Raw genomic sequence first — 10,655 nt, 5'->3', positions numbered from 1 at the left:
GTTAGAGAAGGAAAGAAGAGTATGTTTAGGAGAGGAGTCTAAGAGTATGGCCAAGCAGGAGCAATAGTTTGCTAAAGAGATGAGCATGACTAAAAGGGGCCAGGTGCTAATAAGACTATGGAAAAAAATGTCTCAAGTCTATTTCAGAAATCTTTGATGCCACCCTTCCCATCACAGATTAAGAAGTTTAGAATGAAAGAATGCCTTTTGGGATGGCCGAATAGGAACAGCTCCAGTCTCCATCTCCCAGCGAGTGACACAGAAGACCAGTGATTTCTGCATTTTCAACTGAGGTACTGGGGTCATCTCACTCGGGAGTGCCGGACAATCGGTGCTGGTCAGCTGCTGCAGCCTGACCAGCGAGAGCTGAAGCAGGGCGAGGCATTGCCTCACCTGGGAAGTGCAAGGGGGAAAGGAGTCCCTTTTCCTAGCCAGGGGAACTGAGACACACAACACCTGGAAAATTGGGTAACTCCCACCCCAATACTGTGCTGTAAGCACACCGGCACACCAGGAGAATATATCCCACACCTGGCCGGGAGGGTCCCACGCCCATGGAGCCTCCCTCCTTGCTAACACAGCAGTCTGCGGCAATCTAACCGCATGGCAGCAGCGAGGCTGGGGGAGGGGGGCCTGCATTGCTGAGGCTTAAGTAGGTAAACAAAGCCGCTGGGAAGCTCGAACTGGGTGGAGCGCACAGCAGCTCAAGGAAACCTGCCTGTCTCTGTAGACTCCGCCTCTGAGGACAGGGCACAGCTAAAGCAGCAGAGGCCTGTGCAGACGCGAACGACTCTGTCTGACAGCTTTGAAGAGAGCAGTGGATCTCCCAACACGGAGGTTGAGATCTGAGAAGGGGCAGACTGCCTGCTCAAGTGGGTCTCTGATCCCTGAGTAGCCTAACTGGGAGACATCCCCCACTAGGGGCAGTCTGACACCCCACACCTCACAGGGTGGAGTACACCCCTGAGAGGAAGCTTCCAAAGCAAGAATCAGACAGGTGCACTCGCTGTTCAGCAATATTCTATCTTCTGCAACCTCTGCTGCTGATACCCAGACAAACAGGGCCTGGAGTGGACCTCAAGCAATCTCCAACAGACCTATAGCTGAGGGTCCTGACTGTCAGAAGGAAAACTATCAAACAGGAAGGACACTTATACCAAAACCCCATCAGTACGTCACCATCATCAAAGACCAGAGACAGATAAAACCACAAAGATGGGGAAAAAGCAGGGCAGAAAAGCTGGAAATTCAAAAAATAAGAGCGCATCTCCTCCTGCAAAGGAGCACAGCCCATCGCCAGCAACGGATCAAAGCTGGTCAGAGAATGATTTTGATGAGATGAGAGAAGAAGGCTTCAGTCCATCAAACCTCTCAGAGCTAAAGGAGGAATTACGTACCCAGCGCAAAGAAACTAAAAATCTTGAAAAAAGAGTGGAAGAATTGACAGCTAGACTAATTAATGCAGAGAAGGTCATAAACGAAATGACAGAGATGAAAACCATGACACGAGAAATACGTGACAAATGCACAAGCTTCAGTAACCGACTCAATCAACTGGAAGAAAGAGTATCAGCGATTGAGGATCAAATGAATGAAATGAAGCGAGAAGAGAAACCAAAAGAAAAAAGAAGAAAAAGAAATGAACAAAGCCTGCAAGAAGTATGGGATTATGTAAAAAGACCAAATCTACGTCTGATTGGGGTGCCTGAAAGTGAGGGGGAAAATGGAACCAAATTGGAAAACACTCTTCAGGATATCATCCAGGAGAACTTCCCCAACCTAGCAGGGCAGGCCAACATTCAAATTCAGGAAATACAGAGAACACCACAAAGATACTCCTCCAGAAGAGCAACTCCAAGACACATAATTGCCAGATTCACCAAAGTTGAAATGAAGGAAAAAATCTTAAGGGCAGCCAGAGAGAAAGGTCGGGTTACCCACAAAGGGAAGCCCATCAGACTGACAGCAGATCTCTCAGCAGAAACTCTACAAGCCAGAAGAGAGTGGGGGCCAGTATTCAACGTTCTTAAAGAAAAGAATTTTAAACCCAGAATTTCATATGCAGCCAAACTAAGTTTCATAAGTGAAGGAAAAATAAAATCCTTTACAGATAAGCAAATGCTTAGAGATTTTGTCACCACCAGGCCTGCCTTACAAGAGACCCTGAAGGAAGCCCTAAACATGGAAAGGAACAACCGGTACCAGCCATTGCAAAAACATGCCAAAATGTAAAGACCATCGAGGCTAGGAAGAAACTGCATCAACTAATGAGCAAAATAACCAGTTAATATCATAATGGCAGGATCAAGTTCACACATAACAATATTAACCTTAAATGTAAATGGACTAAATGCTCCAATTAAAAGACACAGACTGGCAAACTCGATAAAGAGTCAAGACCCATCAGTCTGCTGTCTTCAGGAGACCCATCTCACATGCAGAGACATACATAGGCTCAAAATAAAGGGATGGAGGAAGATCTGCCAAGCAAATGGAGAACAAAAAAAAGCAGGGGTTGCAATCCTAGTCTCTGATAAAACAGACTTTAAACCATCAAAGATCAAAAGAGACAAAGAAGGCCATTACATAATGGTAAAGGGATCAATTCAACAGGAAGAGCTAACTATCCTAAATATATACGCACCCAATACAGGAGCACCCAGATTCATAAAGCAAGTCCTTAGAGACTTACAAAGAGACTTAGACTCCCATACAATAATAATGGGAGACTTCAACACTCCACTGTCAACATTAGACAGATCAACGAGACAGAAAGTTAACAAGGATATCCAGGAATTGAACTCATCTCTGCACCAAGCGGACCTAATAGACATCTATAGAACTCTCCACCCCAAATCAACAGAATATACATTCTTCTCAGCACCACATCACACTTATTCCAAAATTGACCACATAATTGGAAGTAAAGCACTCCTCAGCAAATGTAAAAGAACAGAAATTATAACAAACTGTCTCTCAGACCACAGTGCAATCAAACTAGAACTCAGGACTAAGAAACTCAATCAAAACCGCTCAACTACATGGAAACTGAACAACCTGCTCCTGAACGACTACTGGGTACATAACGAAATGAAAGCAGAAATAAAGATGTTCTTTGAAACCAATGAGAACAAAGATACAACATACCAGAATCTCTGGGACACATTTAAAGCAGTGTGTAGAGGGAAATTTATAGCACTCAATGCCCACAAGAGAAAGCAGGAAAGATCTAAAATTGACACTCTAACATCACAATTAAAAGAACTAGAGAGGCAAGAGCAAACACATTCAAAAGCTAGCAGAAGGCAAGAAATAACTAAGATCAGATCAGAACTGAAGGAGATAGAGACACAAAAAACCCTCCAAAAAATCAATGAATCCAGGAGTTGGTTTTTTGAAAAGATCAACAAAATTGACAGACCGCTAGCAAGACTAATAAAGAAGAAAAGAGAGAGGAATCAAATAGATGCAATAAAAAATGATAAAGGGGATATCACCACCGACCCCACAGAAATACAAACTACCATCAGAGAATACTATAAACACCTCTACGCAAATCAACTAGAAAATCTAGAAGAAATGGATAATTTCCTGGACACTTACACTCTCCCAAGACTAAACCAGGAAGAAGTTGAATCCCTGAATAGACCAATAGCAGGCTCTGAAATTGAGGCAACAATTAATAGCCTACCCACCAAAAAAAGCCCAGGACCAGATGGAATCACAGCTGAATTCTACCAGAGGTACAAGGAGGAGCTGGTACCATTCCTTCTGAAACTATTCCAATCAATAGAAAAAGAGGGAATCCTCCCTAACTCATTTTATGAGGCCAACATCATCCTGATACCAAAGCCTGGCAGAGACACAACAAAAAAAGAGAATTTTAGACCAATCTCCCTGATGAACATCGATGCAAAAATCCTCAATAAAATACTGGCAAACCGGATTCAGCAGCACATCAAAAAGCTTATCCACCATGATCAAGTGGGCTTCATCCCTGGGATGCAATGCTGGTTCAACATTCGCAAATCAATCAACGTAATCCAGCATATAAACAGAACCAAAGACAAGAACCACATGATTATCTCAATAGATGCAGAAAAGGCTTTTGACAAAATTCAACAGCCCTTCATGCTAAAAACGCTCAATAAATTCGGCATTGATGGAACATACCTCAAAATAATAAGAGCTATTTATGACAAACCCACAGCTAATATCATACTGAATGGGCAAAAACTGGAAAAATTCCCTTTGAAAACTGGCACAAGACAGGGATGCCCTCTCTCACCACTCCTATTCAACATAGTGTTGGAAGTTCTGGCTAGGGCAATCAGGCAAGAGAAAGAAATCAAGAGTATTCAGTTAGGAAAAGAAGAAGTCAAATTGTCCCTGTTTGCAGATGACATGATTGTATATTTAGAAAACCCCATTGTCTCAGCCCAAAATCTTCTTAAGCTGATAAGCACCTTCAGCAAAGTCTCAGGATACAAAATTAATGTGCAAAAATCACAAGCATTCTTATACACCAGTAACAGACAAGCAGAGAGCCAAATCAGGAATGAACTTCCATTCACAATTGCTTCAAAGAGAATCAAATACCTAGGAATCCAACTTACAAGGGATGTAAAGGACCTCTTCAAGGAGAACTACAAACCACTGCTCAGTGAAATCAAAGAGGACACAAACAAATGGAAGAACATACCATGCTCATGGATAGGAAGAATCAATATCGTGAAAATGGCCATACTGCCCAAGGTTATTTATAGATTCAATGCCATCCCCATCAAGCTACCAATGAGTTTCTTCACAGAATTGGAAAAAACTGCTTTAAAGTTCATATGGAACCAAAAAAGAGCCCACATTGCCAAGAAAATCCTAAGTCAAAAGAACAAAGCTGGAGGCATCACGCTACCTGACTTCAAACTATACTACAAGGCTACAGTAACCAAAACAGCATGGTACTGGTACCAAAACAGAGATATAGACCAATGGAACAGAACAGAGTCCTCAGAAATAATACCACACATCTACAGCCATCTGATCTTTGACAAACCTGAGAGAAACAAGAAATGGGGAAAGGATTCCCTATTTAATAAATGGTGCTGGGAAAACTGGCTAGCCATAAGTAGAAAGCTGAAACTGGATCCTTTCCTTACTCCTTATACGAAGATTAATTCAAGATGGATTAGAGACTTAAATGTTAGATCTAATACCATAAAAACCCTAGAAGAAAATCTAGGTAGTACCATTCAGGACATAGGCATGGGCAAGGACTTCATGTCTAAAACACCAAAAGCAATGGCAGCAAAAGCCAAAATTGACAAATGGGATCTAATTAAACTAAAGAGCTTCTGCACAGCAAAAGAAACTACCATCAGAGTGAACAGGCAACCTACAGAATGGGAGAAAATTTTTGCAATCTACTCATCTGACAAAGGGCTAATTTCCAGAATCTACAAAGAACTCAAACAAATATACAAGAAAAAAACAAACAACCCCATCAAAAAGTGGGCAAAGGATATGAACAGACATTTCTCAAAAGAAGACATTCATACAGCCAACAGACACATGAAAAAATGCTCATCATCACTGGCCATCAGAGAAATGCAAATCAAAACCACAATGAGATACCATCTCACACCAGTTAGAATGGCAATCATTAAAAAATCAGGAAACAACAGGTGTTGGAGAGGATGTGGAGAAATAGGAACACTTTTACACTGTTGGTGGGATTGTAAACTAGTTCAACCATTATGGAAAACAGTATGGCAATTCCTCAAGGATCTAGAACTAGATGTACCATATGAGCCAGCCATCCCACTACTGGGTATATACCCAAAGGATTATAAATTATGCTACTACAAAGACACATGCACACGTATGTTTATTGCGGCACTATTCACAATAGCAAAGACTTGGAATCAACCCAAATGTCCATCAGTGACAGACTGGATTAAGAAAATGTGGCACATATACACCATGGAATACTATGCAGCCATAAAAAAGGATGAGTTTGCGTCCTTTGTAGGGACATGGATGCAGCTGGAAACCATCATTCTTAGCAAACTATCACAAGAAGAGAAAACCAAACACCGCATGTTCTCACTCATAGGTGGGAACTGAACAATGAGCTCACTTGGACTCGGGAAGGGGAACATCACACACTGGGGCCTATCATGGGGAGGGGGGAGGGGGGAGGGATTGCATTGGGGAGTTATACCTGATATAAATGATGAATTGATGGGTGCTGACGAGTTGATGGGTGCAGCACACCAACATGGCACAAGTATACATATGTAACAAACCTGCACGTTATGCACATGTACCCTAGAACTTAAAGTATAATAATAAAAAATAAATAAATAATAATAATAAAAAATAAAAAAGAAAGAATGACTTTTTGATGGGGCAGGTGATACTGCTCCCTATACCCCACTGGCATTAGCTCAAAAGGCCTCAGGCTGCTGCTCTGGAAGGTGTAGCCAGTAAGCCCTGGGGATTTCCATGTGGTGTTAAGTGTGCAAGCATGCAGAATGCAAGAATAGTGGAGACTTGGGAGCTTCCACTTACATTTGAGAGGATGTATTAGAAAGCCTGGGTACCCAGACAGAAGCCTGCCACAGGGGCGGAGAGCCTCTACTAGAGAAGTACATACTGGAGCAGATGGAGCAGGACTAACACTCTCAGATCTCAGAATGGTAGAGCCACCAACAGCTTACAATCTCAGCCTGGAAGAGCTGCAGCTATTGGATTCCAACCCCTGAGAGCAGCTACATGGGCTGCATCCAGCAAAGCCATGGGGATGGGGATGCTTGAGGCTCTGGAACCCACCCCTTGAACCAGTGTTCTTAGGATGCGGGACATGGAGTCAAAGCAGATTATTTTTGAACTTTAATATTTAATATATCTGTCCTGATAGGTTTGGGACTCACATGGGGCCTGTTACCCCTTTCTTTTGGCCTATTCCTGCCTTTTGGAATGGGAATGTCTGTACCACCATTGTATCTTGGAAGTAAATAACTTGTTTTTTTATTTTACAGGTTCACAGTTGTAAGGAACTTGCCTTGAGTCTCAAATGAGACTTTAGACTTTTGATGCTGGAACAAGTTAAGACTTTGGGGGATGGAATAATTGTATTTTGCAATGTGAGAAAGTCATGAGATTTGTTTTTCATCCCACCAAATCTTATGTTGAAATTTGATGCCCAATATTGGGGGTGGGGGGGGGCAGATGGGAGAAATTTGGGGACAGATCCCCCATGAGTAGCTTGGTGACATTCTCCCAGGAGTAAATAAGTTCTCTTGGTTCCCATGAGAACTGCTTCTTAAAAAGCCTAGCACCTCTTTCTCTCTCTCTCTTGTTTTCTCTCTCACCACATGATCTGCAAATGCCAGCTCCCCTTCACATTCCACCATGAGCAGAAGCAGCCTGAATCCCTGGCCAGAAGCAGATGCTGTCACCATGCTTTTTGTGCAGCCTACAGAACCATGAGCCAAATAAATCTCTTTTCTTTATAAAATACCCAGCCTTAGGTATTCCTTTATGGCCACACTAAAGAGACCCAAGACAAGATCCAAATAAAATCAAACTGCTGGGCACCGTGGCTAACGCCTGTAATCTCAACATTTTGGGCGGCTGAGGTGGGCAGATCACCTGAGGTCAGGAGTTCGAGACCAGCCTGGCCAACATGGTGAAACCCCGTCTCTACTAAAAATACCAAAATTGCCAGGCACAGTGGCGGGTTTCTGTAATCGGGAGGTTGAGGCAGGAGAATCGCTTGAACCCGGGAGGCAGAGCTTGCAGTGAGCCCAGATAGTGCCACTACACTCCAGGCTGGGTGACAGAGTGAGATTCCATCTCAAAAAATAAATAAATTAATTATACGTGGTCCCAATAATTCAAATAACAGTCCTCCTCAGTCAGCCATCTAACTTCTCCCATGCACAGCCCATGCCAACTGTGATGCATCTCTTCTTTAGTGACTGATAAATGCCAATGCCAGAAACTTAAAAAAAAAAAAAACACTTTCAGAATAGAGGATATATTGTATTAAAATGTAGCACATGATAAAGATAGCATTTCAAATGAAATACAGAAAAGTATGTATTATTCAATAAATGGTCTTCATAAAACTGGCTAATTACATGATAGAGGGTGAGAGGATGTTTAATATTCTTTATGCCTAAATACATTCCCAGTAAATAAAGTTAAATATAAAAATGGAAGCTAAAAAGAAATAAATGAACAGTGGATGTCATGGTAGCAAATGCCCTATTATGCATATAAGCAAAAGTAAAACCATGAAAGATTATTACATAATATTTTGAACTTTTTGAAATAAGATTTTTAAAAACACAAAACTGGCCGGGCATCGTGGTTCACACCTGTAATCCCTTTGGGAGGCTGAGGCAGGTGGATCACCTGAGGTCAGGAGTTCAAGACCAGCCTGGCCAATAAGGTCTCTACTAAAAATACAAAAATTAGCCAGGCATGATGGTGGACACCTGTAATCCCAGCTACTCAAGAGGCTGGGGCAGGAGAATTGCTTGATCCTGGGAAGCGGAGGTTGCAGTGAGGTGAAATCGTGCCACTGCACTCCAGCCTGGGCAACAGAGTGAGACTCTATCTCAAAAATAAAAATAAATAAAAATAAAAATAATACAAAACCAAGCCAAAAACACATCACAAACAGGAAAATATCTACAATATAAATAAAAGAAATAAAACCTTTATTAATAAATAGCTCTAAAATATCATTAACAAATAGCTTAAATACAAATAGGAAAATGCGCAGTTCTCAAAGGAAGACATCCATAAGTATTTGAAAGATGTTCAACCTTAACTTCACCATTTAAATGCAAATTAAAACATGTTTTCACCTATCAAATTGACAAAGACTGGAAAAAGCTAAAAGAAAATTGCTGAACATACTGAAAAATGGGCACTGAGTAGTTGTGCTGAAGGAAGGTGAATTGGTAGAACTGTTTTGAGAGGCGGACTTTACAGATTTGTTGCAGAACCTTAGTGTAATGTCAGCCACTTAAAATTCTTACTTATATGAGCCCTTTGATTTTCCCCAACTCCTAGTTGGCATATGTTCAACAAACAGGCTTTGTTTAAATATGAGCCACCTGCACTGGAACCTAAAATTTAAGGGATTTACTTTTGTTTATTTGGTTGGATAGAATTTCTTGGCATTCTGTGTTTACCAAAAATATGCAGTTGCACCTGTCAAAATTAGTATTTGAATTATACGGATTGGCTTAGTTTCTAAACATAAGTCTAAATCCTCTCATGTTTCATTCATTGTTAAGAAATATTTAGCTTTGAGAGAGAGAAAGGAAAGAAGGAACGTAAAAGCAGAGAGAAATTTTAATTTCTCAGTTGGGCTTTAATATGTCAAAAGAGCTATTTTTGTTTTCTGATTTGCATTTTTGGTTTAGAGTTGTTACTAAATGTGTTTCTTCACAACTAAGCCACCATAGAACCAATTTTTCTTGGCTTAGGGGTTTGCTGTCTTATTAAAGTAGCCTCTCTTCTTCTCAGGGCTGTGAAGTTGCTTTAGCAACCATATCCAAAATTGGATAAAATAGTTGTTAAAACCGGACAAAGAAGAAGATAAAAGGGTGACATTTTCTAAATTCAATAGAACTACAATAGAGCACATTTTAAAAATGAAGTTTTTCATTTTTAAACTAATAGAAATAAATGTGTCTTAGCCAATTTTGACCCATTTCTACCCCCTAGAGGGGTCCTTAAAATTACTTTAAGTTTTCAAATAGTACAACAGGGATATAAGACAGTAATAACAATGAGAACAATGGCTGACATTTATTGAGTGCTTGCTACATGCCAGGTACTAGTCTAATCCCATTACATATATACATATATTTATGCCAATGTTTAATCTAAATGACAACCCTATGGGAATTAAACCTCTTAACATTCATTATTACCTCCATCCTGCAGGTGAAGAAACTGTGGCACAGGGAGGCTAAATCACTTAAGATCACACAGATAGTAAATGATAGAACAAGGAAGTGAAAAAATAACTGAACCTCTTCTTAGGAGTCTTCTGATAAACTACAAGTAGAAGGGGCTACTGAATCTAATGAATAACCCCTATTACAGCAAAGTACAATCTGATGTATTTTTCTGAGTAGAGTGATGATAGGTATGGCGGATTTGTTCACCTGGGTCTTCAGAAGACAATTTCTTTAAATTAATCTTACGGTGGGAATCTCCTTTTTTCCTCCCTTTTCCTTTAATCTCAGAATTAAAAGTTTGCCTTAGCCTGATACATATAAATATCTCAGATTTAATTACCTTCAACCATACTTTCCTGGAAAAGTAATGTTTTGCCTTATTATTTATTTATTCAGGCAAAAGTTCCAATTAGTTCTGATGTTTTATAAAGAAGAAAGAGCTCAAATTTCTGTTTTAAATGCACTTGGAAACAAGATGTAATCTAAATTTGGGGAGACTTTTACATGTCTCAGAGTTTATAAATAACGAGACCTCAAATTTTTTAAAGTTTCCCCTAGGATATTGCACTTACTATCTAAAGGAGTTTCTGTTTTGCAAATAAAAGCCTTAGCTTAACTTATAAAAACTCTATTTTACTCAGTTAATATTTAGAAAACTATATTTATATA

Source organism: Piliocolobus tephrosceles, chromosome 5 (genome assembly GCF_002776525.5).
Source record: "Piliocolobus tephrosceles isolate RC106 chromosome 5, ASM277652v3, whole genome shotgun sequence".
Classification (NCBI taxonomy): domain Eukaryota; kingdom Metazoa; phylum Chordata; class Mammalia; order Primates; family Cercopithecidae; genus Piliocolobus; species Piliocolobus tephrosceles.
This window is presented reverse-complemented; position numbering follows the sequence as displayed.